The sequence below is a fragment of the Euphorbia lathyris genome, chromosome 6 (genome assembly GCF_963576675.1).
Source record: "Euphorbia lathyris chromosome 6, ddEupLath1.1, whole genome shotgun sequence".
NCBI classification, from domain to species: domain Eukaryota; kingdom Viridiplantae; phylum Streptophyta; class Magnoliopsida; order Malpighiales; family Euphorbiaceae; genus Euphorbia; species Euphorbia lathyris.
Window position 1 is genome coordinate 36,405,783 of NC_088915.1, and position 19,706 is coordinate 36,425,488.

Consider the following 19,706-nt stretch of genomic DNA (forward strand, 5'->3'; position numbering starts at 1 on the left):
CCAAATTGGAGGTTAATGGGAGTAACGTAAACTTTTTTAAAATTTCTTGTCTCTGGAGAGTAAATTAAACCTTCATTCCCCTCCATATTTAAACTCCCAAACAAGGTTAAACATTTAACCTTATTTACATCGTATAAACTCCCAAACAAGGTTAATTTTTAACTTTCCATTCCATCACTTCCCTTCCCTTTCCATTACTTCCTTTAACTCTCACCTCCATTAATCTCCAAACTCCCAAACAAAGGCTTAGTCAACATGTATTTCTTTTTACATTTGAAAAGTATTATTTAAAAAAAAAATAAAAATTCTTTAAAAAAACAGTTTTTTCCAACAACACAAACGGAAACAACAAATAGTAGATAAAATAAACGGATCCTTACTCGGCTTTTTTATATAGTGATTTGAGATAGTTAAGAGATATCATATCTAATACTACTCTTAAAAAATACACTAAGAACTCGTTAATAATAGAGACCTCTTAGTGTTGTAAGGAGTCACTAAAGGTTGATGGAATTAGTTTTTAATTCTATTTTCTCAAATTTTAACTTAATAGCCCAATTAAGAAGCGGTTGGAAATGCTCTAAAAAGAATCTTTAGAATGACATTTATTATGAAACAAAAAAGAATCTCTAGAAAGACATGTAGAGAGTGTTTGTTTCAGCTTTTCGGATGAGCGTTTAGCGTTTCACTCCAAACCGCAGGAAATATAACGTGTGGTTAGGTTTATATAACTGCAACGTTTAACATTTTCTCTGGAAACTGCAACGTTTTGGAGCGTTTCACGAAAAGCTCCTATTTGGAGCTTTTCATAAACAGTTGTTTGCAGTTAGTTGTTATTGACAGAATTATTCTTCTTATTTCCACAAAATATGTTTATTCTTTAACATTATTTATATTTCTACAACATAATTACCGGAAAACAAGATTTTGTTGCGTTCGATAAATTTTTTATTTTTTTATATAGATTATTTTTATTAATTTGTGTAAATCATTTTTTATTTTATAATAGGATAAAGTGCAAAAAATACCCCAATATTGTCTTCTGCACAAGTTGGACAAAATTTTTTCGATATTTCATCGAATTTATAAATATTAATTTTCAATTTTATTATTAGATCACAAAAAAACATGAAATATCTTTCTTAGAACTACCGGTATGTGCAATTGGTGTATAATAAAATATCTATATTTTGTAATAATATCTGAAATCAACCCAACTTGCTAATGTTAGAGGTAAAAGTTCTCTTAACTGTCAGCGTTATGAGTAAAATTGTACCATTTTAGATATTAAGACTAAAATTATTTCTAGTTGTAAATGTTATGTGCATTTTTTTACATTTTTCCTTTTATAATTTCATCGTTGATTAATTTAAAACATGTCCATTTTAGACATTTTAAATCCGAACAACGGTTCAATATAATTTTACCAAACACTAGTAATTAAACAGCTAATAACAAACAGCTAACAGCTTACTACAACTGCAAACAGCTAACAGCAACCGCAACAGCTATTAGCTAACAGCAGAACCAAACAGACCCTAATATGAAACGAAGGTAGTATAACAATTGACTCTTAGTGGGTTAAGTAGTAACTAATACATATCATCTTCAACAATATTTCTCGTATTAATAGGAGACGCATCCATAATAAATTATTAATAAAAAAATCAAATAAAGAGGGACTAAAAGTGGAGAGAGATGACTAGAAGTGGAGGGAGATTCCTCAATAATATAGATGATGAAGAGATTCTTAGTGATTTAAGAAGTCACCAAGAGACAAGAGCATCTCGAATGCAAGTAATTTCAAAAGTTGTTAAAATCTAAAACACCATCCTAAAATATATTTTTTTCTCATTCACATCACTTTTGGCAACTTTTTTTAACAAAATGCTTCAATGCTAAAAAACTTCAAAAGTTGTCACTATGATCCCACAAATCATTATTTAATATATAATTTATTTAATTATAAATATTTTCGTAAAATGTATCAATAGTAGACGACTAAATCATTTTTTATATTAAAAAAATGATAAAGTATGGGCGTCAAATTTGTGCCAAAAAATGGCAATATTGCCATAAAAAACTAAGAAACCTTGGATACTCCAATAGAAGGCACTCTCCAACTCACCAAGCACCCTCCATTGGAGATGCTCTAAGAGATTGTTGGAGTTAGTTTTTAATTGTTTCTCCTCAAATTTTAACTTAAGAGCTCAACTAAAAAGCCGTTGGAGATGCTCTTAAGCTCCAATGTACCTGATATCATGCAAAATGATTTCACGTGTATGATGTCATTCCTGTCCCATTGGAGTTAAAAGGATATGTGCGGAACTAGCGGTCTAAGTTCAATGATAACCGCCCAAAGACTTATATGGTGGTCCAAATTCGGCAAGTGGGGTTCTAACCCATGATCACAAAGGAATCTTCTGGAATCCTATGAGATAATGGATTCCTCATAGGATTCGAACTCTTTGAGAGATAAGGAATCCTAGTCCCATAAGGATTCCTAAAGAGATGACAACCTTAAACATAAAAAGTCCTATAAATAAACAGGTATTGACACATGATATGATATGATATGTTAACCACTATCTCACAACTAGTTCATACCCTTCAATCTGATCCAATCATAAACTGACTTAGGCATCAGAGCGGGTTCGCCGGACTCAGGTCCTGTCTGACCTATATTTTGTTTTACAGTTTCATTACAACGTCGGATTGCTCCAGCGGTGTTGACACGTAAGAAATATCAGGTAACCAGTTATCATTGGTGTAATGACCGTGGATAAGAATCCTCCGTGATTATTCAGACTACTCAGTCATGGCTACGTCCAGTCGAGTTCAATGAGAGATCCATCAAAATAACGAGCAGGTAGTTCAACAACAACCCCCACTGGATCCCTAATACCAACTTTTGGCGGAAGAAGTATCTCGGAGGTTTAGTTAGAATATGGTGGCATACAGAAGGAGATGGATGATGCTAAAGGGGCCCACGAGAGAGATGGTCATCCTCCAACGGCAACTGAAAAAGGCAAAGGAGGACCTCCGAAATAAGTCTGCTTCGATAGCGGAATCAATTCATGAATCCACTAAGACCCCAAAGGCACATTCCCAAAGCATGTCGCCCATAAGGAGATATTCTTGATTGAGGAGTCCTCCACGCTATCATGAAAAACCAAAGAGGAAGGATCAGTCCTTGGGGCCGTAGAAGGAATCGTTCCACCAACAAGCCTTTGGGCAGTCGGCATGGACGTCCGGAGCTAGATAAGTTGAAGCCGGATGAGGGAACACCACTTAGCAAGAAAAACATCTTGGAGCTCCTTAGAAAGGATACGTTGAAGAAAGAAAACTCACAAGATGGATATTCGGACTTGTCAGAAACATGCACACCTTATCCAAGGAGATCCAGCGACAACCAATGCTTCAAGGTTTCCGAATCCAAACCTTTGGCCAGTATGGAAGTACAAGAGATCCAGTCACTCATGTAAAGAATTTTTGAAGGATTATGGAAGAAACCACCGCCACAGATGCGGTGTTGGGTCGTCTCTTTCCTATAACCCCTAAAGGAATCTGTAGCCTTCTAGTATGAGCAACTCTTGCCTGAATTAATCAACTACGTCAAAAACCCCTTCAAATGGCTGAATCATTCGTAGATCATTTTATCATATCAATACCAGAGGGGAAAACTATCCAAAATCTCAACCGCAAGGTTCAAACCGAGGGGGAAATGTTGGCCCAGTTCATTGAAAAATTTCAGGCGTTGGCCATCCAAATTAAAGAATTTAGGGTTGGGGGACCAATGACACCATGGCAAGTAATTGCCAAAGTAGAGCCCTTCAGCAAAGCATCATCACGGCAAGACAAAGAGACTTCCAAGAGCTCATGAAGAGGGTTTGAAGCTATACAGATTGGGATGAGCATAAACTGAACCCACTATTAAGAAAGGATTCAACCTCCGGTAGTGACAAGCCTTCAAGAGACAAACATCGGAGAGATCGAAACACTAACAAGCCTTGAAAGCAAAGGGATAAACCACATCTACCCTTTAACGCTCCTCAGAAGGAGATGCTCTTTTGGGTAGAGGATAGTAAGATACGAATCGAATATCCACCCAAGCTTAAGAAGGGTCAAAGCAATGGGACGTATTGCCACTTCCACAAAAGTGAGGGGCATAAGATGGAAGACTGCAGACATGTGATCATAAAATTGGAAAAGTTAGCCAAAAGTGGTAAACTCGGTCACTTCCTCAAGAAATATGGAAAGGAGAGCAAGAAGGAGAAGGAGAAAAAGCAAGAGGACTGAGCCCTTCGTGGTGTGATTAATTTGATTATATGAGGTTCGCAAACCAAGAGGAAGCGAGAAGAAAATGCCACAATAGACCGGGTAAATGAGCAACGTTAAGATTTATACTTTGGCAACCTCAAGAATAAATCAGACGAATGACATGATGACATATTAGTAATTGAAATGCTGATAGTCGAGTACAAAGTTAGGAGCGTTTTTGTAGAGACTAGCAGCTTAGTCAACATCATCAACCGTAAGGTCTTTGAAGGACTCAACATTGATGAAGGAAAGCTAACCACTAGCATAGATCCTATGGTGGGGATCAGTGGTCGCAAAGTTCCCCTACTCGGTAGTATTCGTTTAAATATGGAAATTAGAGATTCTGGGCCCAAATGGCGAAGCAATGCAGAATTCCTTTTGGTAGACACTACTGTTGGTCCCGTGTGATTAGTTCCAAGGGGGGGGGTTAGGAACTAATGTAACTTTTTCGCTAATTTAATTATACTGACTTGATAATTTTGATGAGTTTGTTAACTCAGCTTTTGGTCAACACGGCCGATCTTGATGTAAGACAGCTTTGGTCAGATGTTGACTAAGGCTGTTGTAGACACCGAGTCGGAGGACCTGTGACGAAAATCTGTAACAAGACGGTCGAAGCGGTTGGTTCCGGAAGTTTTAAAACAAAAATATATAATAAAAAGGGAAGAAGTTAGTGGGAGTCGCGGTCGTCGAGTGGACGGCTCGCGAGTGCTCAGCGACGTGGTGCGAACGCCTAGCGGCAGCCGATGCGCGTCCGACGACAGTTGGACGCGCGCCCGGCAGCGCGGGACGCACGCTTGACGTCCGCTGGGCGCGCACGCCCGACGGCCGTTGGGTGAGCGCCCAATGACGTGGGGCAAATGCCCAGCGTAGGTGGGGCGAGCGCACGACAGCCATTGGGCGGACGCCCAACGTCCGTTGGGCGAACGCCCAACGACGTTGGGCGAACGCCCAACCAGCGTTGGGCGCGCGCCCAACGAGAGTTAGGTGTTCGCCCAACCAGGTTGGGCGTTCGCCCAACCTGCTTTGGGCGACGCCCAATCTTAATCGGGCGTCGCCCAAAGTCTCCGGGATCCGTGCCTATATAAGGCACGGATCCCCATGCATTGAAAGGGGGGAGATTTTTGGAGTTTTCTCACTCTACATTTTTAGAGAGAGAAAGTTAATTTTTTGGAGAAAATATTTTTTTCCCAAAAAAATCCAAATTTTTCAAAGTTGAATATTTTTTCGAAAACACAAAAAACGCCGGAAAATCATAACTCGTGGAATCAAACGACTTCGACTGTCAGATACCGATCTTAAGGTATTATCCGAGGACTAGACTCGTTTTATTTTATTTATTTTTCTTTATTTACTTTTTAGGTTATAGTTTTTTATTTATTTAGTCTTTTATTTATCACGTTTTATTTATTATTCCGTATTTATTTAATTTTCGTCACGTGTTAAATAAACGTACGGTTTTGTTTTGAAATAAAAACCTCGTTTTAATATCCCAATACGAACCGTGATCCGATTCAAAGGTAGTTCGGGAATTAAAAAACGTTGTAATTATAAGTTTTTAAAAATATTTCTAAATAATGTTTTAAAAATAAAACGTCGTTTTAGGGATCTCCGTTATAGACTATGATCTAATTTTGGTAGTTCGGGGACCCAAAACGATAGAATAGATCTAATCTAAAGCTTTGGAATAAATCTGGAAACTGTTGGACTAAGTCTGTAATTTCCCGTTTTCTGTCACTAAAGGCTGTTTACCGACGGCGTTTCCGTCGGTAAAGCTGCTGGAATGTAAAAAATGCTGTTTTGGTCATCCTTTCTCAACTTTTAGACATTAGGTCCTTTATATATATGGGTATAGTTATGTAATATTTACTTTCAAGCTATTTTTAAATATTTTGTATATATATTACTCAATGTGTTTGTATATTGTTTTCATTTAATTTGGTTTAATAAAGTTATATGTATATATATATAGATTTTGCCATTTAATTCATTTAAACTATACATATTTGTTATTTTGGGGTTATTAGGGGTTATTTTCTATACATATTCATCATAAACCATTTTGGGGGTTAAATTCTATTTTCTTGTTTATGAACCTTATTCATTTCCTTTACATGTTTTTAGTTAGAATAAAAACATATTATACCTAGTAGTATTTTCATCACTATTTTTTTACTTATTAATGTGTATTATTTTTCCTATTTTATTTTAGTGGGTATTATTACTCACTTTTTGTACGTATGTATATCTATGTATATTTATTCTATTTTCCTACTTATATATATACTCTTTCAAATGTATTTGATGTGGGTGAATTTGAGATTTAATTCATTACTTGTTGTCATCTTATTTACATAAAGGATAATTGAGTGAAAAAGGGGAAAATAAACCACAAAAAGAGAGTTTAATTTGTTTGTTTAAATTAAAGCTTTTCTAGATATTCCTAAAGTGTAAATAACGTTTTCTCGTCATTTTTAAACCATTTCCAAAACATCACGTTTTAAAACCTTAATTCGTTCCAACGACGGATTAAGCGAACCTTGTAATTAAAATCGTTTCTTTTCATTGTAAATAATGAAGTTTTGAATCGTTTTCCTAACTAAACAGTTTTGTACAAAATGAATGGACTTGTATGCTTAATCACGTTTTTGGTTAAAACTTCTTGTTCAAACGTTTTCAAACGCTCGAGTCGTTCCAACGGCGATTCGAGTCGATGTCACGTAAATTAACGGGGTTTTGAAACGTACCTAAATCGTTCCAACGGCGATTAAGGTACGAACCATGTGAATAAACTCGTTTTTGGAGAATGAGATTAGCTTAGAATTAGTGTATAGTCTAAGGCATAAAATCACACTGTGAATAAATCAATTCTCTCTTCTCCCCCTCTCTCTCCTGTATACTTAAAATTTATGCAAAATGGGTGATTCTTTACTAAAATGGCTTTCAATAACATGCTCAAAAACGGTTTTCAAAGCGAGAAAGAAAAGGTTTCAAATGAATTTTAAACTTAAAGAAATATGCGATTAGTCCGTTATCGCCTAACACGCTGAGTAGGAGGCCGATGGTTCATAACCGGGCGATGTCGGGGTGCCTAGTAGCCTTTCTCCGGAAAGGAGCTAGCCTTCTCGGCTCGTACCTAAGTTTCCCGAACCCTCACCGGTCTCCCGCAAGGGATCGGTGTTCATTTTCCCATTCGTGGGTGGCGACTCTTCCATACTCCGAGCTCCGGTCCTGCCGAGCAGCTTGATTCCATGATTGGTTGCTTTCGGCGCCAATCACCGCTTACGTCGCCATGAGATGTCCACCCCCCGGTCTGCCCGGGCGAGGCCATTCGGCACCTTGTCTAACAAGTGGTGACTCTGTTGGGGAAGCGAGAAATTTGATTCCGGAAGGCGTGTATTAAGCCATTAATGGGGACAGATCGTATTATTTCTTTTCGCATGCATTCATAAGCATTATTGCAAACCTTTTGGGTAATTTCCGCGAAACCTCTAGCGAGAGTCCATTCGTCGCTCGAAAGAGGCTAGCGTAAGTTCCCCCTTACATAGGTTGGGATAAAACGAGATTATGACAAAACGAAAACAAAGAACATTACTATTTCGAATGACCCCGTTGTAACGTAAAGAGTTTCGCAAACGTGGCCCGTCCCTTCCGAATAAAAGACGAGCTCTTACGTTATGCCTTGTGTTGTTCTTAAGAGAAATGGACGTGTCCGCGAAAGTGACTAAGAGAATAAAAGAAAAGCAAAAATAAACAACGACCAAAGTCATTCTGTATCTACGATGTATATCCATCCCGAGGGTAGTTAAAGAAAATGAACCAATGCCGTTAAATACGTGCCTCGAGCTGGTATATACGCCGTTTAAAATCATAAAGCCGAATTAAGCTAAAACCGTATAATTGCGCCATATGGACGAGACTGTGGGTTTGACTAATGGCTCGATCATTTCGATCGTTACCAAAACTACAAAAAGTATGGCCCGATCTGCGTGTGTGCTTGACTCGTGTCTAAATGAGGAGAGCGGTAATATCCCTGCTTCGAATAAGCATGCGATTCAACGAAACGTTGATTTTCTATAACCACGCTAGGATAGTATATCCCGTAAATTGGAAGAAATAAAGAGTTGTTAATAGCCGAAGGATTATCGTGCGCTCGAATAAGACTCGCCGTCTTTTTCACGTAGCCAAAACGAACGAGCGGATCCTTGACGCTAAAAACAAACGCGTTACGCGACGAGTCCGTTCCATAAGGAAAAAATCCGAAAAGTGATTTCATCACTAAACAAACACTTGGTTGCGTCTCTCGATAGATCCAAAAGATCTCGTCGTAATCCAAAAATCGAGACTCGAACCCATGCAAATAAAAGGGAACGAATCATTGTCAATAACGAATGATTGAACCGAAAGAATAACTCGTACCATGTCTAAAAATCGAGATGCGCTCAAAGGGAGTCAAAACCCGAACTAATGCATCTCGCGAAATGACAAAAGACGAGTTATTCGAAAGGACAATCCATTTGGTCAATATCTTAGTCACTGGATGTGGATACGTCAAAATGAACTGTATTGTCTGATGGATGATTTACTTTTTTTCGCAATAATCGACGGCATCACGCGTCCCCTGGACCGCAATGTGAGCCCCAAACCAAAATCCTAGGAAAGAGACTTGGACCATCGAGTGTGTGGAGGAATAAGGGTGGAAGAGAGATGTTATGATACGTGTAATTAGACTGACGTTTGTTCTTCTTATCTTATATATCCGTAAATAAATAAACGCACACACCACGAATCATGCATATAAAATCATGCATACATGCTAATGGATGACCGTTCGCGCAGACTTCATCATTAAGCGGTTGTGGTTTCGCGAGAGTAACCGGCTAGTCAGGCAGTTTGATCAGCTACAGATAGACAGTTCTGAATCGGCAGTTGTGGCTTCTGAATCATCTTCGTCCGAGTATACTAAGTCTTCTGTCAGTATGTCTGCGACCGACGAAAAGGTGGCCGAATTGGAAAACTCTGTGAACAACATTAACGATCAATTGGCGGTAATTTTGGCCCAGATAGCTGAGCTGGCATTGAAGGATAACAAGAGTGGTAGTAAGCGTGCTGAGAATAAGGTAAACACTGGCCCCTGCTTTGGGAACGAGGATGACTATCAGGATTATATCCAGAAACAGCTTGAGAAAGAGAAGGCTAAGGAAGAGGAGTGGAAGCAGCACATCACTCAAGAGGTGCAGGATCTGCGTGGGGGAAGCTCCGGAAGTCAGGACTTTTATAATTTGAAGAATTGTTTGTCAGCAGCTGCTTTGCCTTTGAAGTTTCGACTTCCTAACATGAAAAAGTTTGACGGAACTGGGGATCCTACCGCCCACATGAATCAGTATGTCGCAGTAATGAAGCACACGATCCTGACTGAGGATCAAGTCCTGGGGCTGTTTAATACTTATCTGGAGGGGACTGCCCTCATATGGTTTCATGCGTTGCCGATGGTGACGTAGAGATTGGAAGGAGTTGGCGAAATCATTCATCGCTCAGTATAGTTTCAACACTATGCTTGAGGTTACTCTAAAGGAACTGGAAAGCACTAAGCAACAAGCTAATGAGTCTTTTTCCGATTTTGTGAGGAGATGGAGGGCCAAGGCCACGGTTATGAAGCAGAAGCCGCTTGAGCAGGATCAGATCCGAATGGTAGTTGGTAACACATTGTCGTATATTAAGAATGAGCTGCGGTACATGCCTTTTACCGATTTCAATCAGATGTATAGCTGCGCCTTGACAGTTGAGGGAGACGGAGAACCGAAGAAAGCTTATACCAAGTGGACGAAGTCGGGATATAGTGTCGGAGGGCCAAGTGCGAATGCAGAATCTGCAGCAGTGAAAGTGCTTGATCTTAATGCTATCGAAAAGAGGCGGTTTGCCAAATTTGATCAGACCTACGCATAAGTTTTCGAACGATTGCAGAAAAAAGGATTGTTGAAAGCCCTCACTCCTTATAACAAAGCACCACCTTCTCCGCAGATACAGGCAAGGGGATACTGCGAGTTCCACAGTAGTTATGGGCATACTATTGAGAACTGTGAGAGGTTGAAGCACGAGATCCAAGATTTGATTGAGGAGAAGAAGATAGCTGATCCTTCGTCGGCGAACCCTTCCACTAGGCGTAATCCACTGCCTAATCATAGGGTGAGCATGATCGGAGTCGGGCTGAAAGAAAGCATGGTTGTGGAATCCTTCGGGGAAAATAAAGAGGAGTTGTTGGACTCCGATGAGGAGAGCAATGTAGGAAATGGTCTATATGTGTCCTTCCTTGGCAAAGAACAGGAGGGTGAACCGATGGATGAAGGGTTGGACGGTGGAGCACCGTATGATGAAGATAGTGCTGAAGAGACCGGGGAAGGGTCGTATTGGACTATTGTGCCAGAATTGAGTCTATTTAGTGGAGGAGAGGATCCCGATGTGCACTTGCGTGAGTATATGCACGATATGTTTGTTGAATCCTTCGGGGTGGATGAGATTGCTCAGTGGTTCCACCATTCGCTAATAGGCGAGCCTTTGGGGTGGTTCCACTCATTACCCGACTCTTGCAAGCATGATTGGGAACAGTTGTCCGATCTATTCCTTGAAAAGTACAAGAACACTAAGAACAGGATGGCAGAGTGCTTCGCACTGCAGATTGGGCCTATCAAACGCCCGTTGCCGATGGTCAGTAAGTATAATGGCAACAAGGATCCAATGGAGCACATTCACTTCTACCTATCGGCCATGGGGCCTTTGGGTTTTAAGGAAGAAGAGATCACTAGTCTGTTTTGCAATTCACTGATGGGGGAGCCGCTGATGTGGTACATGTCTCTCCCGATGCATATTAAGCGCGATTGGGCCGCGATGACCAAAAGGTTCATTAAGGAATACACAGTATGGATGCTTGCAGAGCAAACCCCGGACTCACCCTCTTATGAAACACCCGAGGCGGTGTTGGCAATGCCTAGATATGGCAGATATCGGGATCCGATGGAGCATGCAAGGTTGTTCCGCAACCACATGTATGACGCTGGATTTCCCCAATGTGAACTACATGAACATTTCCCGGAAACTCTCATTTGAGAAGCCTTGTTGTGGCACCAAGGCCTGTCAGAAGAAGAAATGGGTCATTGGATACCTCTTAGGGATGCTTTTGTGTCGAGATATGAGATGTACGTTCCATGGACGGGATCCCTAGAAGATCTGGATAGGATCAGGCAATTCCCCGAGGAACCATTCGTGGATTATGTGAGGAGGTGGAGGTACCGCTACGAGTTATGTCATGAAACGATGAGCGATAAGGTGCAGATCATGTGCATACAGCGAGGCGCTATACCATTAGCGGCAAGGAGAATGAACAGGGTGTTTCTCCAGAACTATGATGAATTGATAGGCTGGGCTATATATGGATCAGCAGATCCCTTATATTTAAATTAAAACGTTCCTCACGTAATGGATCTAATGATTGTGGACATTTGGGAAAGTTCCTCGGATGAGGAGGATACTGATCGGAGGATTCCTATCAATATTTGGGATGAATCTGATGATGAGCCGGAAATCGCTGTCATGACAAGATCAGGTCGAGTGGCCGAGGGAAAGGCACCTGTGGTTGAGACTGAGATAGGGGAAGGATCGGCTCCCAAGCCAAATGACCAAGTCCTCGAGCAGTTGAAGAAAACACAAGCTAAGTCTACGGTGTGGGAAGTCCTATGCCATTCCAAGTACCACCGTGAAAATCTGATGAAAGAGCTGTAGAATTTGGCTATTTCTACCGATACTGAGCCGACAGCGTTAGTAGGGGCAATTATGGCCCGGAAGAAGACCGAAATCACGTTCACTGACGAAGATCTCCCAGAAGAGGGGAAGGCTCACAACAAGCCTTTGTACATCCGAGCTGAAATTAACGGGAAGAAGACTAGCTGTGTGATGGTCGATGATGGATCGGCCATTAATGTTTGCCCACTGAAACTTTTATCCAAGTTGGGAGTAGAAAGAGGAGATTTGACTGCCTCAGAAATCGTGATCAGGGCCTATGATGATAGCCGTAGGCACATTGAAGGAGTTTTTAAGGCTAAGCTGAAAGTGGGGCCGCATGAGGAAGAAACTGAATTCACGGTGCTGGATATACCGGTAACGTTTGCCGTGTTATTGGGACGTCCATGGTTCCACAAGTTGGGAGGTGTGCCCTCCACGCTCCATCAAATGATCAAATTCCCCTTCGGGGAGGAGATAGTAACAATCAGAGCCGAGAAATTGAGTTCGATGGCGGCATTGGGAATTGAGCCTCAGCTTTTCTCCAGATTCCAAGTTTCTGGGATCTACGAGTCTAGCATGACCACCGATGTGGTGAAGATGATGAAAGGGGGTTTCATCCCCGGTATGGGCTTGGGAGCACACCATCAAGGGTTGCCAGAATTTTCGGACTTCAAGAGTCAGAAAACCCGAAGGGGCTTGGGGTATGAACTGGGAGGTCCGTCCAACACAGGTGGTGAAGGAAAGGTGGGCCTAAAGAAGTATTTTGTGAATGAGGGTCACAGGAAGGTTTATTCGGGGGCTCTTGAGTCATGGACTAGCACCGAAGGAAAGATTCTGCCAGGTTTCGAGATCTTCAATGATGTTACCGATTGGGGCAAAGGAAAGGCAAGCTGCTTCGTCGAGGAGATCATGATGTTAGATTTGAATGCCGAGGAGCAGGTGATCACAATGGAAGCAACTATGGGAGCGGTGAATGAGCCCAACACATCTGAGCCTTATGAGAAACCCGAAAACCCTGTTGATGACAATTGTATTACTGCTTTATTTGAATCTGATGATGTACTCGCCAATACTATCAATGAAATGAATTCTGATTTTGCTTACTTGCTTGATGTTGATCGTGATCATTCCATACATTCTCATTCATATAACATGCCTACATTTGAAATCAATACAATAGAAATGTCAACTTTCAATCTTGGCACGGATGAAAATCCTAAACTTATACAAATTGCTCAAGAATTAACTATCGAAGAGAGGAAAGAATTTGAGAGAATACTTAAAAAATACGAAATAGTGTTTGCTTGGACATACGAAGACATGCCAGGAATCGATCAATCAATCGTAACTCACCGTATTCCAACATACCCCGAGGCTAAGCCCGTGAAACAGAAACTCCGACGCATGAGGCCGGAATGGGCAGATAAGATTAGAGAAGAAGTGAAAAAGCAGTTAGAAGCAGGGTTCATCGAAGTAATCGACTATCCTCCTTGGGTCGCAAATGTAGTGCCAATCGCGAAGAAGGATGGCAAAGTGAGAATGTGCGTCGATTATAGAGATCTTAACAAGGCGTGCCCCAAAGATGAATTTGCGTTGCCTCATATCGATGTGTTAATCGACAGTGCGGCATCGAGCGTCTTACACACGAATGTGGACGGTTTCATGGGTTACATGCAAGTTCAGATGGCCGAGAAACACAAAGCAAAAACCTCGTTCACAACTGAATGGGGAACGTACTGTTATAGGGTGATGCCGTTTGTTTTGAAAAACGCCGGGGCAACTTACCAGCGAATGGCTACAGCATTGTTCCATGATATGATACACAAGGAAGTAGAGGTTTATGTGGATGATATGATGGTCAAGTCGGAGACGAGAGAAGGGCATTTCGCTGCACTCGAGAAGTTTTTGGCCCGAATTGCAGAATTCAAACTAAGGTTGAACCCGAAGAAGTGCTTCTTTGGCGTTTCATCGGGGAAAATCTTAGGTTATGTAATCGGTAATAAGGGAATTGAGGTAGATCCCGACAAAGTGAAGGCCATACGGGAAATGCCGGCACCAAAGAATGAGAAAGAGGTGAGAGGGTTTTTGGGGCAGGTTCAGTATATCAGTCGGTTCATAGCAAGACTCACTGCAATCTGCGAGCCGATCTTTAAGCTGCTACGGAAAGATCAACCCACGATTTGGAATGGTAAGTGTCAGCAAGCCTTAGAGAAGGTCCAGGACTACTTGTCTAATCCACCAGTCCTGAGACCGTCTAAACTTGGAAAACAGCTTCTCCTCTATGTAGCAATCGAAGAGCGATCTATTGGGGCAATGTTGGCCCAGGAAAGGGACACTGGTGTGGAGCACGCAGTGTATTATCTGAGTAAAAAATTCTTGGAATATGAGCTTAAGTATAATATGATCGAAAAGACGTGCGTGGCAGTAGTATGGCTAACGAAGAAACTACGACACTATTTTCAGTCTTACAAAGTGATCATTATTTCTCGGATGGATCCTGTGAAGTATCTGTACTGAACTCCGTCTCTAACAGGGAAGCTAGCCCGATGGTTGTTGCTCTTGTCCGAATTTGACATCGAATATGTAACGAAAAAGGTTATTAAGGGAAGAGCCGTAGCGGAATTTCTGGCCAATCAGCCTCTAAATGCGGAAGAGGAAGAGATAAACTATGATTTCCCCGATGAGCACTTGAACGTGATAGAAGTTATACCGTGGGAAATGTTCTTCGATGGAGCGGTTAACTCAAATGGAGCCGGAGTAGGAGTGCTACTTATCTCACCAGAAGGGGAAAGGGTCCCAATGGCAAAGAAGTTATCCTTCCCTCTCACCAATAATATGGCCGAATATGAAGCGTGCATCTATGGGTTGGAGTCGTTAGCGGCACTGGGAGGATCATATGTTGAAATCTGGGGCGACTCAAAACTGATTATCGAACAAGCGCAGGGAAACTGGGAAGTAAGGGAGGAAAGGTTGCGTCTATACCTAGACCAGCTGGAAGGATTGGCGCAAAGATTCAGCGAGTTTCGTTTTTATCACATTCCTCGAGCACAGAACCAGGCAGCGGATGCTTTGGCCACTTTGGTGCCAGTATGGGATAATCCTCGGAACCTTGCCTCGAAGCCTTTGGTGTTGAGAAGGTCTCACAAACCATGCTACGAAGATGTAATGCTGTTGGGGGCAGATGAAAAACCTTGGTATTTCGATATCGTAAACTTCATGAAGAGTGGAACATACCTGGCAGAATCAGAACTTAGGGATCAGGCTGTGATTAGAAGGTTAGCTCAGCAGTTCGTCATCCACAATGACTTGCTTTACAAAAGGCACACCGATGGTTTACAACTAAGGTGCTTGGATGCGGGAGAAGCCCGTGAGGCAATGGAGTCAGTACACTCGGGAATTTGTGGAGCTCATATGGGAGGAGCAGTATTAGCAAAGAAAATCATAAGGCAAGGCTTCTATTGGCTCACCATGGAAAGAGATTGTAACGAATATGCGAAGAAATGCCATGATTGTCAAATCCACGGAGATTACAATCATTTACCAGCTATGGAACTACACGTGTTAGCACCCATTTGGCCGTTTGCAGCTTGGGGCATTGATATCATCGGAGAGGTGAGGCCTAATGCTTCGAACGGGCACAAATTCATTGCAGTCGCTATTGATTACTTCACCAAGTGGGTAGAGGCAGAATCATTTAGCAAGTTGGGGTCTAAGCAGATGAGGAAGTTCATTGAAAAGCACTTGATCACCAGGTTCGGAGTGCCTCATCACATAATCACGGACAATGGGGTCCAGTTTCAGGGAGAGGTGAGAAGTCTCTTCCAAGAGTACGGTATTGAACATCATAGGTCTTCTCCATATCGTCCGCAAGCTAATGGCGCAGTAGAGGCGGCTAATAAGAACCTTAAAAGGATTCTCGTAAAGACAGTAGAATCGCACCGGAACTGGCATGAACAGCTTCCGATCGCTTTATGGGCTTATCGCACGACAGTTAGAACATCAACTGGGGCAACGCCATTCTCCTTGGTATACGGTGCGGAAGTCGTTCTCCCGATTGAGATTGAAAAGCGATCGTTGAGAATCGCAGTAGAAGCAGAGATTCCCGAGACGGAATGGGTGAAGAAGCGATATGAGCAGTTGGCATTGGTGGATGAGAAAAGGATGGAGGCCCTTTACCATGTGCAGTTATATCAGAGAAGGATGGCCCGAGCCTTCAACAAAAAGGTCAAGGCCAGCCCTATCAAAGAAAGAGACCTGGTGCTGAAACAGATCCGAGTGACGCACACCGACCCTAGGGGCAAGTTTAGGCCTAACTGGGAAGGACCGTTCTTCGTGAAGAAGATCCTGAGCAAAGGGGCGGTGAAGCTTACTACTATGGACGGCATGGAGTTCTCCGAACCTACCAATCTGGATAGGCTTAAGAAATACTTTTCATAAAAAAAAAGAAGAAACGAGAATTCCCGATAGGTTGAAAACCCGCAAAGGGCGGCCTATGCAACAATAAGGGACATCCCAATGGGTGAAAACCCGAAAGGGCACTCATTTGAAAATTCCGGGATAGTAAAAGGAGAGATGAAAAGTCGCTGGGATCTGAAAACCGAACAGGCTGGTCCTGGTAACGATAGTTATATCTTGAGCAATTATAAAAATAATGTATAAGCAGCTAAGTATTTCTATTGTTTGTAAATAAATAAAGGCATGAATATATTTGAAGAGTATGATTGGAATCATTACAATTTACTGAATGTATCGTAATATGAATCATGAGTTATACATTTCTTATCTCTCTTTTCACATAAAAAGCCTACGTACTATCCACCCCTCTCCCTATACACAAGCTATACGTCGGGGTAATACTAACGAAAAACCTATAAATAATGAGCCTAATAAGGAGGAAGATCCCAGTAATCCTCAAAGTCCCTCAGACGGGAAGCCCGCTCCGCAGATAAGGCCTCCTCGGCAACTCGAAGTCTCTCCTCGGCGGCAAGGCGCCCCGCGGTCTCCACTCGTGCCCTCTCCTCTGCAGCAAGACGCCCCTCGGTCTCCGCTCGCATCACCCCGGACCAATGATCATTTCTCTCCCGATAGACCTGGCCGACCCTGGCATCGGCATCCCGCTGCGACTCACTCCTCCTCTGCTCGTTTGCATGGAGATCACTCTGTAAAAAAAAAAAAGAACATTGAAACAAGGCAACAACAGAAGTCATACTTACATATGTGCATACATTTCACTACACTAAAATAAAATAAGAATACTCACCAGGTGACTGGTACAGCGCAGGTGGAGCCGCTCTCTGAGATAACTGGACAACCCCACGTAGTCAGTGAACGTCTCCCTCAAAGTCTAGAGGGCGTCCGAGGGATCAAACGGTATCCTCGATGTGAAAGCAGGAGGAGCTATCTCAACACTGGCATAGGCCACTCCGGACTCATCGTAGTGAACTGTCGAGAAGTCCCTCCCAAAGTCAGGGATAGGTACGTCTAAGGGGGGCCACTCCGGCCGAGCGGTGCCTGAGGACTCACCCGCATAATAGGAGGGCTCGCCCGCAGGCGTTCAAGCCTGAGCACCATCAAAGAAGTCGGACATCCAGACACTCCTCAAAGAACCCTCCTGCATATGAAGACACAATGAGTACCCCTAACCACTTCGCAAATAAAGAATGAAAAGGGTCAAGCACTCACCGGGAGCTCCTCCTTACCAAAAATTGCCGTGACGGCCTCGGCTGAAAACACGTCCGTCCTAGGATCCACCTCCATCGTAAACTCGGGAGCATCCGTCGGGGTCAACAAGGTCGATAAATAGTGAGCACGACCCCCTGCGTGGTCCCACATGTCTCGAGGGGCAAACTGGCGGGTCAGGTCGCGACGAATATCCGACAGAGGCATGGTCCTCACTGTAAAAATGGACACTGGAATCTCGCCAGGTGTCCAGTGCGAGGAGCTAACCCCGGTAATGCCCCGATCGCCCAAGTACCATGCCCGCACGCAGGGGCCTGTAAGTACACACCGCTGCCCCTGGATGCGGGTAACATACGTGTAGTCAGGACCAAAGTCGAGGTCATCCCATCCGAATCAAATCTGAAAACAAAAAAGAAAAGTCAGGTCTGATCAAACAAAGATCTAGCGTAGTTAGAAGATGTTCACCTGCCCCAAAGTCCGCGAGTCGATCCACGCTAGGAATCGTGCCACTGTCCGCCCCTCTTCGGCGCCCAGATCAAAATCACTCCACCGAGCCATAAGTGGAGGCCTAACCACCCGCGGCCTGCGTCGATGCGTGCATGGAAGAATCCGCCTCTCATAGGCCCAAACCTGCTCGCAGGAACGAAGGTTACTAACAGAAATCGCGAAAAGAATAAAGAAACAAGTTAAGGATGAAAGACGTACCAAGAGAGCAAAGGTGTAACCACCGAAGTCCTTGCGCTTCCGGCAAGTCAGATCCAAAAACTTGTACAGAAAAGCCAAGCCGGCTCCTGCCCAATCATAAGACGACACCGCGTCCAAATCACGGAAGGCCTGGATAAGACCCGCGTGTATCGTCCCGCTCTTGGTGCGGAAGATCGTCTCGCCCAAGGCATATAGAAGAAAGCTGCGGACGGCCCGATCCGTGTCGTCTAGCCCACAGGAGTCCCTGCGACTCAATAGTCCGGATGTGGTAATAAACTTCACCGGGGTGGACTTGACCCCCGTATAGACTCCTGGTCCAATCAGAGCAGCTAACTCGTCGCGGTCGACCTGGGGACGCACCATGTCGAAGAAGAGGGGAACCGGGATACCGCTCCCCCGCAACCCGGTCAGCAGGGAGAAGTCACGGGGCGAGATCGCCATCTCCCCAAACGAAAGGTGGAAGGTGTGGGTCGAGTCTACCCATCTCTCACATAAGGCGCGAAGGCCGAATCGATCACACACTCTGTTGGCGTGAGGCAACGCCAGGATAAAAGGCTCAAAGCCCAACTCTCGAACCCGAGCTTTAGCCGCCGGGCTCAGCATGGCATACCAGACATGAATCTCCTCAGTGGTCCCGGAAATACCAATGACCTGGAAGGAACAGAACGTGTAAGTTTAAATCTCGCTCCTAGGCTTGTGTCTAATAAAGGTTTGTTAACCTAGTTGTTCTTTCGGTCATGCTTAAGTCTAACCTAGAGACTCTTTGTCAATTAGGACCGTCATTTGGTGAAATTTTGTTCTTAGGGTCGTTTGTATAAGATTTGACTAGTTCATTATTTGGTGTTCCACTCTCCCGCGTGTTGGCAAGGAGATTGATCCAATTTTAACATTTAATTTGGTCGTTTAGGCTTTTTCTACTATTCACGTTTTTACTATTCACGTGCACTATTCATGTTTTTACTATTCACGTGCACTATTCACGTTTTCACTATTCATGTGCTATTCACGTTTCTACTGTTGACATGCATTGTTCGTGTTTTTACTATTCACATGCATATAATTCACATTCTTTCAAACGATAAATAAAACGTTGCTTATGGGCGTAGAAATTCATGTTTTCTAGCTAAAAGTCTTCTAAATGACTTAGAGGTTGGCATGCAAATCATGTTCAAAGTAGGGCTACTAAAGCCTAGAAGTCTAGTCAAAGGATGAGAGAATAGGAAAGT